The sequence below is a fragment of the Lactuca serriola genome, chromosome 7, assembly GCF_051521515.1.
Source record: "Lactuca serriola cultivar US96UC23 chromosome 7, Lser_US96UC23_V15, whole genome shotgun sequence".
Classification (NCBI taxonomy): Eukaryota; Viridiplantae; Streptophyta; class Magnoliopsida; order Asterales; family Asteraceae; genus Lactuca; species Lactuca serriola.
The window spans coordinates 88,426,346-88,438,881 of NC_136414.1; the positions used below are offsets into that span (position 1 = coordinate 88,426,346).

At 36.0% G+C, this 12,536-nt stretch overlaps 4 non-coding genes across 4 annotated transcripts; all 4 read left to right on the forward strand.

The window, feature by feature from the left end:
* The first annotated feature begins 756 nt into the window (after positions 1 to 756).
* On the forward strand, positions 757 to 828 carry TRNAC-GCA (transfer RNA cysteine (anticodon GCA)). Its single transcript has one exon. It is a non-coding gene; the product is annotated as a tRNA-Cys (tRNA).
* A 2,391-nt stretch (positions 829 to 3,219) lies between these two features.
* Positions 3,220 to 3,291, forward strand: TRNAC-GCA (transfer RNA cysteine (anticodon GCA)). The gene has a single exon. It is a non-coding gene; the product is annotated as a tRNA-Cys (tRNA).
* Positions 3,292 to 8,228: 4,937 nt separating this feature from the next.
* TRNAC-GCA (transfer RNA cysteine (anticodon GCA)) lies at positions 8,229 to 8,300 on the forward strand. Its single transcript has one exon. It is a non-coding gene; the product is annotated as a tRNA-Cys (tRNA).
* Positions 8,301 to 10,684: 2,384 nt separating this feature from the next.
* On the forward strand, positions 10,685 to 10,755 carry TRNAC-GCA (transfer RNA cysteine (anticodon GCA)). The gene has a single exon. It is a non-coding gene; the product is annotated as a tRNA-Cys (tRNA).
* The last annotated feature ends 1,781 nt before the right edge of the window (positions 10,756 to 12,536 follow it).

Here is a 12,536-nt window from a genome sequence, read left to right on the forward strand (position 1 = left end):
CTGAACTGTTAGCTACAGTTAGGCGGGCACGCCTAGGGTGATAAATTTTTTATTCATACGACGCCTCAAGAAACGTCAAGGCGGGCACGCCTAGGGTGATAAATTTTTTATTCATACGACGCCTGAAGAAACGTCAAGGAGGTCACTGGTCATATTAGTATGGTTATACAACTCACAATAAGTAATAACCAACCTTTGTTCATGGAAATTCTTTCTTCTATAGTTTTATTTCAATTAATAAAACTACATATCCATTTACTAGAAGGTAACCAGGATTTCAAACAGTCTACGGTTTAGGGACACAGTCTACGGTTTTATTTTAACAAATAAAACTACTATACATACCGGTGGTAACCAGGATTTTCAAACAGAATATACCTTTCATATAGAAATCATCAAACATGTTACAAAATATGGGATTTTATTGGTAAACATACTTTCATATTCATAAATCGATAATAACGATTTTTCGATACAAACGATAATTTACTTATAATGAAAAGAAATCATTTATACAAACTCAGTAGTAACTAGTTTTCAATACAAAACCATGCTTATCAACTCACCAGCTTTAGATGGTCATTTCTTTTAAGGTTTGTCCTAAATTTTTATTTAGGTTAGTAGCATGCCAAATAAGTACTTTTTTTTATAAAAATCATTTTCAAGGCGCTCCAACTTGATCTATCAACACCTTTCAGTCTTCTTTTTTTCGAATGTTGAATAATATAAATCAATGCTTCAAATAACCATCAAAATGGGTCCATAGATCAGAGGTAGAGCATTTGACTGCAGATCAAGAGGTCACCGGTTCGAACCCGGTTGGGCCCTTTGTTTGAATTTTTTTTTTGTGACAACCTGAAATTTGTTTCAATATTGTAACCCACATCTGTTAATAAAATTTACTTTTTTTATTAATTTTGCCGTGAAAATTCTTGGGTTAAGTAATTAAACTAGGGTTATTGTCATAATTACATACGTGTTGGAAAACGAAAATGCGCGAAAAACTCTCGATTCCCTAGAAAAGCAAAGAGTTCACGGCCCAGGGCGAGTTTATGTCCGTAAACTCGTGTACGGCCGTAAACTCTGTTTGCGGTCAGTGCCTGGTTGACCCCCACCCGTGGCTATAAACTCAGCCTATATAAGGGTTGAGTGGCCTTCATTTCACCATTTTCACACTTTAAGAAGCTTTATCTCTCTACTCTGTCTCTACAATTTCGAGTTTGATCAAGAAACCTCAAGAATGTAAGTAATTATTCACTTCTCTTGTGTTTTAATCCCTTTTCTAGTGTTGAGTCCATGTTTCATTCCATATAACTTTATCTTTGCTAGATACTCTCTCTCTCACCAAGAACACACACTAGTGTTTGGTGGCTAAAAACCACATTCCAAGCCTCTTTCAGTGAGTAAGTACCCTCGATGCTCAATTTTTACTAGAAACCACTGATTTATGACCAGGAATCGACCCAAATCATAAACTTGGAATGGGTTTACGGCCGTACACCCTTCAATATCCGTAAACTCCATTTTAGATCGAATATTGGCCTTTAAATCCTACTTTGAGCTTTGCACAAGGCTTAAAATAATTCAAAGAGGCTAGAAAGGACCCTTAAACACCGAAGATCGCACATCTCGTCCAGTGTTTACATTCGTAAACCCATGGGCCGTAAACCCATGGACTGCAAACCCAGTTCACAGCCGTAAACTCCCTTTACGGCCGTAAACAGCTCATTCGTGGGAAAAAGTCTCTTTTCCTCGATCCAACCAATTCCCGATGACATTCCTTAACCAAAACCAAGTGTTTATCTAACACTTATCTAACGAAATCGCTAATTTAAATACATATATGTATTAATTTGATATTAGGATTTCCGTTAAGTGCAACATAGAGCAACCCAAGAATCGTCCAGTTCAATCCACTGCATCCAACCAGCAGTGAGCTCATTCCCCTACGCTTTTCTGAGTTTTTCAGGTTTTTAGGGGGGGGGGGGGGGATACAAGTCAAACCTAAAAGTTTTCATAACTTAAAAAGTGATAAAATTATAACGGTTTTCTATCAAACATTTAGACATATTTATCCTTTTTGTAATATGCGGAGCATAAAGGACGTTTTCTAAATTATAATTGCATAGTTTCCAAAACAATACATGAACATAACTAAACATTCAAACTATAATAGGTATATTTTGGAATTTGATTACCAGTCTTACAGATTCAGACTTCATGCAAAGCCAAACATATAAACTATGTCAGATTTAGTTTATCCATTTCTACGAATACAAACTTAGAGTATCTTGCTAAATAATTATTTATGTATAATTATTCGTACTCTACACCGTTACAAACGATTTCGAACTCGAGAACAACCGAAAAATACGTAAACTATTTATTACAAGATTGTGAGACTAATCTTCATTATGCCTCTCGGGGTACCAATAAATTCTCACCGTTAGTATAACTAGAGTCTCCTGGAGGGAGAGCGTGAAATTTGTGAATACATTTATTCGGGACCGACAATCCCAACTTGAACTGTTAGCTACAGTTAGGCGGGCACGCCTAGGGTGATAAATTTTTTATTCATACGACACCTAAAGAAACGTCAAGGAGGTCACTGGTCATATTAGTATGGTTATACGACTCACACTAAGTAATAACCAACCTTTGTTCATGGAAATTCTTTCTTCTATAGTTTTATTTCAATTAATAAAACTACATATCTATTTACTGGAAGGTAACCAGGATTTCAAACAGTCTACGGTTTAGAGACACAGTCTACGGTTTTATTTTAACAAATAAAACTACTATACATATTGGTGGTAACCAGGATTTTCAAACAAAATATACTTTTCATAGAGAAATCATCAAACATGTGACGAAATACGGGATTTTATTGGTAAACATACGTTCATATTCATAACTCGATAATAACGATTTTTCGATACAAACGACAATTTACTTATAAGGAAAAGAAATAATTTATACAAACTCAGTAACTAATTTTCAATACAAAACCCGTCTTTTGAACTCACCAGCTTTAGGTGGTCATTTCTTTTAAGGTTTGTCCTATATTTTTATTTAGGTTAGTAGCATGCCAAATAAGTACTTTTTTTTTTTATAAAAATCATTTTCAAGGCGCTTCAACTTGATCTATCAACACCTTTCAGTATTCTTTCTTTCGAATGTTGAATAATATAAATCAATGCTTCAAATAACCGTCAAAATGGGTCCATAGCTCAGTGGTAGAGCATTTGACTGCAGATCAAGAGGTCACCGGTTCGAACCCGGTTGGGCCCTTTGTTTGAATTTTTTTTTTGTGACAACCCGAAATTTATTTCGTTAACGTAACCCACTTCTGTTAATAAAATTTACTTTTTTTTATTAAATTTGCCGTCAAAATTCTTGTGTTAAGTAATTAAATTAGGGTTATTGTCATAATTACATACGTGTCGGAAAACGAAAATGCGCAAAAAACTCTCTATTCCCTAGAAAAGCAAAGAGTTCACGGCCCAGGGCGAGTTTACGTCCGTAAACTCGTGTACGGTTGTAAACAATGTTTGCGGTCAGTGCCTGGTGGACCCCCACCCGTGGCTATAAACTCAGCCTATATAAGGATTGAGTGGCCTTCATTTCACCCTTTTCACACTTTAAGAAGCTTTCTCTCTCTCTACTCTGTCTCTATAATTTCGAGTTTGATCAAGAAACCTCAAGAATGTAAGTAATTATTCGCTTCTCTTGTGTTTTAATCCCTTTTCTAGTGTTGAGTCCATGTTTCGTTCCATATAACTTCATCTTTGCTAGATACTCTCTCTCACCAAGAACACACACTAGTGTTTGGTGGCTAAAAACCACATTCTAAGCCTCTTTTAGTGAGTAGGTACCCTCCATGCTCAATGTTTACTAGAAACCACTGATTTTTGACCAGGAATCGACCCAAATCATAAACTTGGAATGGGTTTGCGTCCGTAAACCCTTCAATGGCCGTAAACTACATTTTAGATCGAATATTGGCCTTTAAATCCTACTTTGAGCTTTGCACAAGGCTTAAAATAATTCCAAGAGGCTAGAAAGGACCCTTAAACACCGAAAATCGCACATCTCGTCCAGTGTTTACAGTCGTAAACCCATGGGCCGTAAACCCATGGACCGCAAACCCAATTCACAGCCGTAAACTCCCTTTACGGCCATAAACAGCTCATTCGTAGGAAAAAGTCTGTTTTCCTCGATCCAACCAATTCCCGATGACATTCCTTAACCAAAACCAAATGTTTATCTAACACTTATCTAACGAAATCGCTAATTTAAATACATATATGTATTCATTTGATATTAGGATTTCCGTTAAGTGCAACATAGAGCAACTCAAGAATCGTCCAGTTCAATCCTCTGCATCCAACCAGCAATGAGTTCATACCCGTACGCTTTTCTGAGTTTTTCAGGTTTTTTTTTTATTTGGGGGGGGGGGGGGGGGAAATACAAGTGAAACCTAAAAGTTTTCATAACTTAAAAACTGATACAATTATAACGGTTTTCTATCCAACATTTAGACATATTTATCCCTTTTGTAATATGCGGAGCATAAGGGACGTTTTCTAAATTATAATTGCATAGTTTCCAAAACAATACATGAACGTAACTAAACATTCAAACTATAATAGTTATTGTTTGGGATTTCTTTACCGGTCTTACAGATTCAGACTTTATGCAAAGCCAAACATATAAACTATGTCAGATTTAGTTTATCCATTTCTACAAATACAAACTTAGAGTATCTTGCTAAATAATTATTTATGTATAATTATTCGTACTCTACACCGTTACAAACGATTTCGAACTCGAGAACAACCGAAAAATACGTAAATTAAATATTAGAAGATTGTGAGACTGATCTTCATTATGTCCCTCGGGGTACCAATAAATCCTCACCGTTAGTATAACCAGATTCTCCTGGAGGGAGAGCGTGAAATTTGTGAATACATTTATTCGGGACCGACAATCCCAACCTGAACTGTTAGCTACAGTTACGCGGGCACGCTTGGGGTGACAAATCTTTTATTCATACGACGCCTGAAGAAACGTTAAGGAGGTCACTGGTCATATTAGCATGGTTATACGACTCACAATAAATAATAACCAACCTTTGTTCATGGAAATTCTTTCTTCTATAGTTTTATTTCAATTAACGAAACTACATATCTATTTATTGGAAGGTAACCAGGATTTTCAAACAGTCTACGGTTTAGGGACATCGTCTACGGTTTTATTTTAACAAATAAAACTACTATACATACCGGTGGTAACCAGGATTTTCAAACAGAATATACTTTTCATATAGAAATCATAAAACGTTTTACGAAATATGGGATTTTAGTGGTAAACATACTTTCATATTCACAACTCGATAATAACGATTTTTCGATACAAACGACAATTTACTTAGAATGAAAAGAAATCATATATACAAACTCAGTTACAAGTTTTCAATACAAAACCATGCTTATGAACTCACCAGATTTAGATGGTCATTTCTTTTAAGGTTAGTCCAAAATTTTTATTTAGGTTAATAGCATGCCAAATAAGTACTTTTTTTTTTATAAAAATCATTTTCAAGGCGCTCCAAGTTGATCTATCAACACCTTTCAGTCTTTTTTTTTTCGAATGTTGAATAATATAAATCAATGCTTCAAATAACCATCAAAATGGGTCCATAGCTCAGTGGTAGAGCATTTGACAGCAGATCAAAAGGTCAGCAGTTCGAACCCGGTTGGGCCCTTCGTTTGAATTTTTTTTTTGTGACAACCCGTAATTTATTTCGTTATTGTAACCCACTTCTGTTAATAAAATTTACTTTTTTATTAAATTTTCCTTCAAAATTCTTGGGTTAAGTAAATAAACTAGGGTTATTGTCATAATTACATACGTGTCGGAAAACGAAAATGCGCAAAAAACTCTCGATTCCCTAGAAAAGCAACGAGTTCACGGCCCAGGGCGAGTTTACGGCGGTAAACTCGTGTACGGCCGTAAACTCTGTTTGCGGTCAGTGCCTGGTGGTCCCCCACCCGTGGCTATAAACTCAGCCTATATAAGGGTTGAGTAGCCTTCATTTCACCCTTTTCACACTTTAAGAAGCTTTCTCTCTCTCTACTCTGTCTCTACAATTTCTAGTTTGATCAAGAAACCTCAAGAATCTAAGTAATTATTCACTTCTCTTGTGTTTTAATCCCTTTTCTAGTGTTGAGTCCATGTTTCATTCCATATAACTTCATCTTTGCTAGATACTCTCTCTCACCAAGAACACACACTAGTGTTTGGTGGCTAAAAACCACATTCCAAGCCTCTTTTTTTGAGTAGGTACCCTCCATGCTCAATGTTTACTAGACACCACTGATTTTTGACCAGGAATCGACCCAAATCATAAACTTGGAATGGGTTTGCGTCCGTAAACCCTTCAATGGCCGTAAACTCCATTTTAGATCGAATATTGGCCTTTAAATCCTACTTTGAGCTTTGCATAAGGCTTAAAATAATTCCAAGAGGCTAGAAAGGACCCTTAAACACCGAAAATCGCACATCTCGTCCAGTGTTTACAGTCGTAAACCCATGGGCCGTAAACCCATGGACCGCAAACCCAGTTCACAGCCGTTAACTCCCTTTACGGCCGTAAACAGCTCATTCGTGGGAAAAAGTCTCTTTTCCTCGATCCAACCAATTCCCGATGACATTCCTTAACCAAAACCAAGTGTTTATCTAACACTTATCTAACGAAATCGTTAATTTAAATACATATATGTATTCATTTGATATTAGGATTTCCGTTAAGTGCAACATAGAGCAACTCAAGAATCGTCCAGTTCAATCCTCTGCATCCAACCAACAGTGAGCTCATTCCCCTACGCTTTTCTGAGTTTTTCAGGTTTTTAGGGGGGGGGGATACAAGTCAAACCTAAAAATTTTCATAACTTAAAAACTGATACAATTATAACGGTTTTCTATCAAACATTTAGACATATTTATCCCTTTTGTAATATGCGGAGCATAAAGGACGTTTTCTAAATTATAATTTCATAGTTTCCAAAACAATACATGAACGTAACTAAACATTCAAACTATAATAGGTATATTTTGGGATTTGATTACCAGTCTTATAGATTCAGACTTCATGCAAAGCCAAACATATAAACTATGTCAGATTTAGTTTATCCATTTCTACAAATACAAACTTAGAGTATCTTGCTAAATAATTATTTATGTATAATTATTCGTACTCTACACCGTTACAAACGATTTCGAACTCGAGAACAACCGAAAAATACGTAAACAAATTATTACAAGATTGTGAGACTGATCTTCATTATGCCCCTCTTCATTATGCCCCTCGGGGTACCAATAAATCCTCACCGTTAGTATAACTAGAGTCTCCTGGAGGGAGAACGTCAAATTTGTGAATACATTTATTCAGGACCGACAATCTCAACCTGAACTGTTAGCTACAGTTAGGCGGGCACGCCTAGGGTGATAAATTTTTTATTCATACGACGCCTCAAGAAACGTCAAGGCGGGCACGCCTAGGGTGATAAATTTTTTATTCATACGACGCCTTAAGAAACGTCAAGGAGGTCACTGCTCATATTAGTATGGTTATACAACTCACAATAAGTAATAACCAACCTTTGTTCATGGAAATTCTTTCTTCTATAGTTTTATTTCAATTAATAAAACTACATATCTATATACTGGAAGGTAACCAGGATTTTCAAACAGTCTACGGTTTAGGGACACAGTCTACGGTTTTATTTTAACAAATAAAACTACTATACATACCGGTGGTAACCAGGATTTTCAAACAGAATATACCTTTCATATAGAAATCATCAAACATGTTACGAAATTTTGGATTTTATTGGTAAACATACTTTCATATTCATAACTCGATAATAACGATTTTTCGATACAAACGACAATTTACTTATAATGAAAAGAAATCATTTATACAAACTCAGTAGTAACTAGTTTTCAATACAAAACCATGCTTATCAACTCACCAGCTTTAGATGGTCATTTCTTTTAAGGTTTGTCCTAAATTTTTATTTAGGTTAGTAGCATGCCAAATAAGTACTTTTTTTTTATAAATATCATTTTCAAGGCGCTCCAACTTGATCTATCAACACCTTTCGGTCTTCTTTTTTTTCGAATGTTGAATAATATAAATCAACGCTTCAAATAACCATCTAAATGGGTCCATAGCTCAGTGGTAGAGCATTTGACTGCAGATCAAGAGGTCACCGGTTCGAACCCGGTTGGGCCCTTTGTTTGAATTTTTTTTTGTGACAACCTGAAATTTATTTCGTTATTGTAACCCACATCTTTTAATAAAATTTACTTTTTTTTATTAATTTTGCCGTGAAAATTCTTGGGTTAAGTAATTAAACTAGGGTTATTGTCATAATTACATACGTGTCGGAAAACAAAAATGCGCGAAAAACTCTCGATTCCCTAGAAAAGCAAAGAGTTCACGGCCCAGGGCGAGTTTATGTCCGTAAACTCGTGTACGGCCGTAAACTCTGTTTGCGGTCAGTGCCTGGTGGACCCCCACCCGTGGCTATAAACTCAGCCTATATAAGGGTTGAGTGGCCTTCATTTCACAATTTTCACACTTTAAGAAGCTTTATCTCTCTACTCTGTCTCTACAATTTCGAGTTTGATCAAGAAACCTCAAGAATGTAAGTAATTATTCACTTCTCTTGTGTTTTAATTCCCTTTCTAGTGTTGAGTCCATGTTTCATTCCATATTACTTCATCTTTGCTAGATACTCTCTCTCTCTCTCTCACCAAGAACACACACTAGTGTTTGGTGGCTAAAAACCACATTCCAATCCTCTTTCAGTGAGTAAGTACCCTCGATGATCAATGTTTACCAGAAACCACTGATTTTTGACCAGGAATCGACCCAAATCATAAACTTGGAATGAGTTTACGGCCTTAGACCCTCAATGGCCATAAACTCCATTTTAGATCGAATATTGGCCTTTAAATCCTACTTTGAGCTTTGCACAAGGCTTTAAATAATTCAAAGAGGCTAGAAAGGACCCTTAAACACCGAAGACCGCACATCTCGTCCAGTGTTTACAGTCGTAAACCCATGGGCCGTAAACCCATGGACAACACAAACCCAGTTCACAGCCGTAAACACCCTTTACGGCCGTAAACAACTCAGTCGTGGGAAAAAGTCTGTTTTCCTCGATCCAACCAATTCCCGATGACATTCCTTAACCAAAACCAAGTGTTTATCTAACACTTATCTAACGAAATCGCTAATTTAAGTACATATATGTATTCATTTGATATTAGGATTTTCGTTAAGTGCAACATAGAGCAACCCGAGAATCGTCCAGTTCAATCCACTGCATCCAACCAGCGGTGAGTTCATACCCCTACGCTTTTATGAGTTTTTTAGGGGGAGGGGGATGCAAGTCAAACCTAAAAGTTTTCCTAACTTAAAAACTGATAGAATTATAACGGTTTTCTATCAAACATTTAGACATATTTATCCCTTTTGTAATATGCGGAGCATAAGATACGTTTTCTAAATTATAATTGCATACTTTCCAAAACAACACATGAACGTAACTAAACATTCAAACTATAATAGGTATATTTTGGGATTTGATTACCAGTCTTACAGATTCAGACTTCATGCAAAGCCAAACATATAAACTATGTCAGATTTAGTTTATCCATTTCTACGAATACAAACTTAGAGTATCTTGCTAAATAATTATTTATGTATAACTATTCGTACTCTACACCGTTACAAACGATTTCGAACTCGAGAACAACCGAAAAATACGTAAACTATTTATTACAAGATTGTTAGACAGATCTTCATTATGCCCCTCGGGGTACCAATAAATCCTCACCGTTAGTATAACTAGAGTCTCCTGGAGGGAGAGCGTGAAATTTGTGAATACATTTATTTGGGACCGACAATCCCAACCTGAACTGTTAGCTACAGTTAGGCGGCCACGCCTACGGTGATAAATTTTTTATTCATACGACGCCTCAAGAAACGTCAAGGAGGTCACTGGTCATATTAGTATGGTTATACGACTCACACTAAGTAATAACCAACCTTTGTTCATGGAAATTCTTTCTTCTATAGTTATATTTCAATTAATAAAACTACATATCTATTTACTGGAAGGTAACCAGGATTTTCAAACAGTCTACGGTTTAGGGACACAGTTTACGGTTTTATTTTAACAAATAAAACTACTATACATACTGGTGGTAACCAGGATTTTCAAACAGAATATACTTTTCATATAGAAATCATCAAACATGTTACAAAATATGGGATTTTATTGTTAAACATACTTTCATATTCATAACTCGATAATAACGATTTTTCGATACAAACAACAATTTACTTATAATGAAAAGAAATCATTTATACAAACTCAGTAACTAGTTTTCAATACAAAACCCGTCTTTTGAACTCACCAGCTTCAGGGTGTCATTTCTTTTAAGGTTTGTCCTAAATTTTTATTTAGGTTAGTAGCATGCCAAATAAGTACTTTTTTTTATAAAAATCATTTTCAAGGCGCTCCAACTTGATCTATCAACACCTTTCAGTCTTCTTTTTTTCAAATGTTGAATAATATAAATCAATGCTTCAAATAACCATCAAAATGGGTCCATGGCTCAGTGGAGAGCATTTGACTGCAGATCAAGAGGTCACCGGTTCGAACCCGGTCGGGCCCTTTGTTTGAATTTTTTTTTGTGACAACCCGAAATTTATTTCGTTAATGTAACCCACTTCTGTTAATAAAATTTATTTTTTATTAAATTTGCCGTCAAAATTCTTGGGTTAAGTAATTAAACTAGGGTTATTGTCATAATTACATACGTGTCGGAAAACGAAAATGCGCGAAAAACTCTCTATTCCCTTGAAAAGCAAAGAGTTCACGGCCCAGGGCGAGTTTATGTCCGTAAACTTGTGTATGGTCGTAAACTCTGTTTGCGGTCAGTGCCTCGTGGACACCCACCAGTGGCTATAAACTTAGCCTATATAAAGGTTGAGTGGCCTTCATTTCACCCTTTTCACACTTTAAGAAGCTTTATCTCTCTACTTTGTCTCTACAATTTCGAGTTTGATCAAGAAACCTCAAGAATGTAAGTAATTATTCACTTCTCTTGTGTTTTAATCCCTTTTCTAGTGTTGATTCCATGTTCCATTCCATGTAACTTCATCTTTGCTAGATACTCTCTCTCTCACCAAGAACACACACTAGTGTTTGGTGGCTAAAAACCACATTCCAAGCCTCTTTCAGTGAGTAAGTACCCTTGATGCTCAATGTTTACTAGAAACCACTGATTTTTGACCAGGAATCGACCCAAATCATAAACTTGGAATGGGTTTACGACCGTACACCCTTCAATGGCCGTAAACTCCATTTTAGATCGAATATTGGCCTTTAAATCCTACTTTGAGCTTTGCACAAGGCTTAAAATAATTCCAAGAGGCTAGAAAGGACCCTTAAACAACGAAAATCGCACATCTCGTCCAGTGTTTATAGTCGTAAACCCATGGGCCGTAAACCCATGGACCGCAAACCCAGTTCACAGCCATAAACTCCCTTTACGGCCGTAAACAGCTCATTCGTGGGAAAAAGTCCGTTTTCCTCGATCCAACCAATTCCCGATGACATTCCTTAACCAAAACCAAGTGTTTATCTAGCACTTATCTAACGAAATCACTAATTTAAATACATATATGTATTAATTTGATATTAGGATTTCCGTTAAGTGCAACATAGAGCAACTCAAGAATCGTCCAGTTCAATCCTCTGCATCCAACCAGCAATGAGTTCATACCCGTACGCTTTTCTGAGTTTTTCAGGTTTTTTTTTTTTTTTTTTTTTTGGGGGGGGGGGGGGGGGGGAAATACAAGTGAAACCTAAAAGTTTTCATAACTTACAAACTGATACAATTATAACGGTTTTCTATCCAACATTTAGACATATTTATCCCTTTTGTAATATGCGGAGCATAAGGGACGTTTTCTAAATTATAATTGCATAGTTTCCAAAACAATACATGAACGTAACTAAACATTCAAACTATAATAGTTATTGTTTGGGATTTCTTTACCGGTCTTACAGATTCAGACTTTATGCAAAGCCAAACATATAAACTATGTCAGATTTAGTTTATCTATTTCTACGAATACAAACTTAGAGTATCTTGCTAAATAATTATTTATATATAATTATTCGTACTCTACACCGTTACAAACGATTTCGAACTCGAGAACAACCGAAAAATACGTAAACTAATTATTAGAAGATTGTGAGACTGATCTTCATTATGCCCCTCGGGGTGCCAATAAATCCTCACCGTTAGTATAACTAGAGTCTCTTGGAGGGAGAGCGTGAAATTTGCGAATACATTTATTCGAGACCAACAATCCCAACCTGAACTGTTAGCTACAGTTAGGCGGGCACGTCTGGGGTGATAAATTTTTTAATTCATACGACGCCTGA